This window comes from Electrophorus electricus, unplaced genomic scaffold (assembly GCF_041902795.1).
Source record: "Electrophorus electricus isolate QZ-2024a unplaced genomic scaffold, ASM4190279v1 Scaffold93, whole genome shotgun sequence".
Taxonomy (NCBI): domain Eukaryota; kingdom Metazoa; phylum Chordata; class Actinopteri; order Gymnotiformes; family Gymnotidae; genus Electrophorus; species Electrophorus electricus.
The window spans coordinates 170609-175608 of NW_027658810.1; the positions used below are offsets into that span (position 1 = coordinate 170609).

General features: G+C 59.1%; 1 non-coding gene across 1 annotated transcript; it reads right to left on the reverse strand.

The window, feature by feature from the left end:
* Positions 1-252: 252 nt before the first annotated feature.
* LOC145656826 (18S ribosomal RNA) lies at positions 253-2091 on the reverse strand. Its single transcript, XR_014122419.1, has one exon. It is a non-coding gene; the product is annotated as an 18S ribosomal RNA (ribosomal RNA).
* Between the last annotated feature and the right edge of the window lie 2909 nt (positions 2092-5000).

Sequence of the window (5000 nt, forward strand, 5' to 3'; positions counted from 1 at the left end):
TCGCGCTGGAACCCAGAGAATACCGGGGCCTGCGGGGGGGGGGTGCTGAAGGACGACGCGGAGGAAGAGGCGGAGGACGAGGAAGGGGTGGGAGGGACTAGGCTCCTCCTTTATGCCTTCTGTCCAGCCTGACCTGCAAGCGACCACGTGTAACAGCAACCCCGAAGACCCTTTCGACCCTGGGCCCCGACGCGGGGGGACGGCGAAGTCGAGGGGGTCGGGAGAGGAGGCACGCCGGACAGCGTTACCCGTTAATGATCCTTTCGCAGGTTCACCTACGAAAACCTTGTTACGACTTTTACTTCCTCTAGATAGTCAAGTTTGATCGACTTCTCGGCGCTCCGCCAAGGCCCGCGAGGAGCCCCGGCGGGGCCGATCCGAGGACCTCACTAAACCATCCGATCGGTAGTAGCGACGGGCGGTGTGTACAAAGGGCAGGGACTTAATCAACGCGAGCTTATGACCCGCGCTTACTGGGAATTCCTCGTTCATGGGGAATAATTGCAATCCCCAGTCCCCATCACGAATGGGGTTCAGCGGATTACCCGCACCTCTCGGTGTAGGGTAGGCACACGCTGATCCAACCATTGTGGCGCGCGTGCAGCCCCGGACATCTAAGGGCATCACAGACCTGTTATTGCTCCATCTCGCGTGGCTGAACGCCACTTGTCCCTCTAAGAAGTTTGACGCCGACCGCGGAGGGCCGCGTAACTATTTAGCATGCCGGAGTCTCGTTCGTTATCGGAATTAACCAGACAAATCGCTCCACCAACTAAGAACGGCCATGCACCACCACCCACAGAATCGAGAAAGAGCTATCAATCTGTCAATCCTTTCCGTGTCCGGGCCGGGTGAGGTTTCCCGTGTTGAGTCAAATTAAGCCGCAGGCTCCACTCCTGGTGGTGCCCTTCCGTCAATTCCTTTAAGTTTCAGCTTTGCAACCATACTCCCCCCGGAACCCACAGACTCGTGGTTTCCCTCACGCTGCCCGGCGGGTCATGGGAATAACGCCGCCGGATCGCGGGTCGGCATAGTTTACGGTCGGAACTACGACGGTATCTGATCGTCTTCGAACCTCCGACTTTCGTTCTTGATTAATGAAAACATTCTTGGCAAATGCTTTCGCTTTCGTCCGTCTTGCGCCGGTCCAAGAATTTCACCTCTAGCGGCGCAATACGAATGCCCCCGGCCGTCCCTCTTAATCATGGCCCTGGTTCAGGAAACCCACAAAATAGAACCGGAGTCCTATTCCATTATTCCTAGCTCAGGTATTCAGGCGAGAAGCGGGCCCGCTTTGAACACTCTAATTTTTTCAAAGTAAACGCTCCGAGCCCCGTCCGGACACCCAGCCAAGGGCATCCGGGGGGCACCGGGAGACAGGGTCTGAGACAGGCGGTGGCACGCCTCGCGGCGGACCGCCAGCCCACTCCCGACATCCAACTACGAGCTTTTTAACTGCAGCAACTTTAATATACGCTATTGGAGCTGGAATTACCGCGGCTGCTGGCACCAGACTTGCCCTCCAATGGGTCCTCACCCATGGGTTTAGGATACGCTCATTCCGATTACAGGGCCTCGAAAGAGACCTGTATCGTTATTTTTCGTCACTACCTCCCCGTGTCGGGAATGGGTAATTTGCGCGCCTGCTGCCTTCCTTGGATGTGGTAGCCGTTTCTCAGGCTCCCTCTCCGGAATCGAACCCTGATTCCCCGTTACCCGTGGTCACCATGGTAGCCGACTATGGTACCATCGAAAGTTGATAGGGCAGACATTCGAATGAGACGTCGCCGCCGCGGAGGGCGCGCGATCGGCCCGAGGTTATCTAGAGTCACCAAAGCGGCCGGGGGGCCCGAGCCCCCCGGATGGGTTTTGGGTCTGATAAATGCACGCATCCCCCGAAGGGTCAGCGCTCGTTTGCATGTATTAGCTCTAGAATTACCACAGTTATCCGAGTAACGTGTGGAGCGATCAAAGGAACCATAACTGATTTAATGAGCCATTCGCAGTTTCACTGTACCGGCCGTGTGCACTTAGACCTGCATGGCTTAATCTTTGAGACAAGCATATGTTACTGGCAGGATCAACCAGGTAGTTTGCACCGTGGTCTGGGATGAACCACGAGTGACATCCGCCTCCCCTTCCGGGGGCTAGGAAGCAGCGGGTTGTAAGTGCGTGCGCCGTCAGGTCCAGACGCCATACAGGGCTACCCAGGACAGCTTCCGCGGCCAGTGTAAACGTGCTCGCGCACCGCCCTCTGGCCTTCGGACGCCGACCTCTCACCTTGATGCAAAGCTGTCCCATCCGGTCATGCCCGCACCGTACCCCGTCCACCTCCTCCGGAGGTGCGGACGGCCGACTCCAGGTGCTTTCGGCGTTCCCTCTCTTCACGCCGTTTTGATTTTCGTGGGCCGCTGGTGGGGGGACAAGGGAAAGACCTCGTCGAATTCCCTCCCCCCTAGCCTCGCTCAACCTACGTTTCGTGATGTAACCAAGAAGAGTGATTCGTGGGCCCAGGTAGGTTTGAAGAGGAGGCCAACAAAGCAGGGCACTCCCTTCCTCCCAAACCACAGACACCAGTATAGGACAACTGAGTAGACAGACTGGCCGTCTGAGTCTCCCCCAGAGAGTTCTGGGATGGGTTACAAATAACCCCCACCCCCCATCAGAGGCTTGACCCGCTAGAACCAGGGAGGATCTGTCAAAACCGCTCTCCACATCAGAAGTTCTGGATCAGCCGGGGCTGGTCGGCAGACGTCCACCTAAGGCCGTGGCCTAACCCCGTGTGGGGGGATAGCGCTCGCACCCGTACACGTGGACACCCGCTCGTCAAATGGCTGGCTCCTCACTTACCGTAGGGGGAATGGTTTGCCTACCCCTGGCGGGTCTGGTACTCCACTCTACCAAACAAGGAAGCAACACACCAATAGACCCCTGCAACACCGGGCAGCTTTGGGCAGTGTCACTACACTCCTCCTTGTTCTTCACGTTCCTTCCGTGGTGATTTTTTTTTTTTTTTCGTGGCCATTGCCGTGCATGGCTTCCCCATCGCTTTGCATGCTCTCCATTGCCTCGTGCTGCTTCACCATTGGTCTCACCTGGAGACCGAAGCCGCTCTCCCAGTAACCCGATGGTACCTGGCCAGAAAACCCCGTGCCCGATTTCATCTAGGACAAGGGCCAAACCACAGACCGTGCCCGTCCAGGGTCAACCCCTGGTCGGACAGGCCTGGTGGGTCGATACCATGGATGTGGCAGGCCGACGAGAATCCACTGGTACATTTACAAACACGCCCACCCTGGTGGCATGGCTGTACGACCCATCGTCGAAGCACGCTGCGGCGGACTGAGCCATTGGATCCAGTTGCCTGGGCGTACACTCAGCCCAACAGACGCACTCGGGTCGGGGAGAGCAAAGCAGACTGTGTGCCTGGATGTGCCCACTTCCATAGGGGAATCGGCATGATGGTTCACTTAACCCGAGGAGGGCTCCCCTCGCGGGATAAGCACCCCCCTCGGGGGATGGGGGGGGGGGGGGGCATCCAGAGCACACCACTTTCCGGTAGGGGACAGGCGTTTGATCATGTGTCCGAGGGAGAGCTCCCCTTGCCGGCCGAACACCCCTCGGACTCCCCTTGGGCTTCCAGAGAACGCCACTGGATGAATTTAGTGCTTGGACCCCATTGATTCTCTTTGCTCTCCCATATACCCGACGGGACCTATTTGCAAAACCCCGTGCCAACCAGACCTCCAGGAAGGGGGCTGGCGGCTAACCATGCCCAGCAGGGTGCACCCTGGTCGGACACTTTGGGAGGGTCGAGAGCCTGGAAGTGCCACCCGGGGGAGTAATTCTGATTTCCGTTTTAATGCACTCAGGGACAGCCCGAGGACCTCTGTAGTGCACCTGAGGCGGACTGAGCCGTCGGGTCCAGGGGTCTGGAGTTCGGAACCTCCAGGGTTCACCTGGCTGTTCTCTTAGCCCGGCAGGGTGCACCCTGGTCGGACACTTTGGGAGGGTCGAGAGCCTGGATGTGCCACCCCGACGAGTAATGAGTTTTCCCTTCGTATCTCTTCCGGACCAGGTCCGATTCGCACGAAACTCGCTGGGCATGGCCAGGAGCGCCCCCTGCTGCCCACGCCACCGTCCCCGCGCTTCTACTCCCGAGGGCCGAGGAGACAGCGAAGCGTGGGTCGGGTCGCCTGCTTCCAGGGTCTCCCTGGTACTCTCCAGTCTCCCGAGTCCATCGGGTCCGACCTCGTATTTTTAGCCCAGACGGGGAATGAGAAAGGGGCCCCCGACCGCCCGAGGGCGGGCGCTCGCTTCTCAGCCTAGGAACGTCCGATTCCCACGAAACTTTTACGCCAGACGTTCCTGGCAGCGAGCGCGTTCAAAGGTGACCCGCGCTGCTTCTCTCCTCCCAAGGGCCGAAGAGATATTCGTCTTCAAACCCGACCGGCCCTGTGTTTGCCGCCCCGGCGGTTTTAAAAAATCATAGCGTAAAAACGGTGGGTGCGCTTCGCCTGCCGCTTGGACAGCGTTAAACGGCAGCCCCGGCTCTTTCCAAAGGGCCCTCAACCGACTTTCTGCTCCCAAGGAGCCCAGAGATATGAAACCGATAAATCAAAACCCCGTGCCAACCAGACCTCCAGGAAGGGGGCTGGCGGCTAACCATGCCCGGCAGGGTGCACCCTGGTCGGACGCTTTGGGAGGGTCGAGAGCCTGGATGTGCCACCCCGACGAGTAATGAGTTTTCCCTTCGTATCTCTTCCGGACCAGGTCCGATTCGCACGAAACTCGCTGGGCATGGCCAGGAGCGCCCCCTGCTGCCCACGCCACCGTCCCCGCGCTTCTACTCCCGAGGGCCGAGGAGACAGCGAAGCGTGGGTCGGGTCGCCTGCTTCCAGGGTCTCCCTGGTACTCTCCAGTCTCCCGAGTCCATCGGGTCCGACCTCGTATTTTTAGCCCAGACGGGGAATGAGAAAGGGGCCCCCGACCGCCCGAGG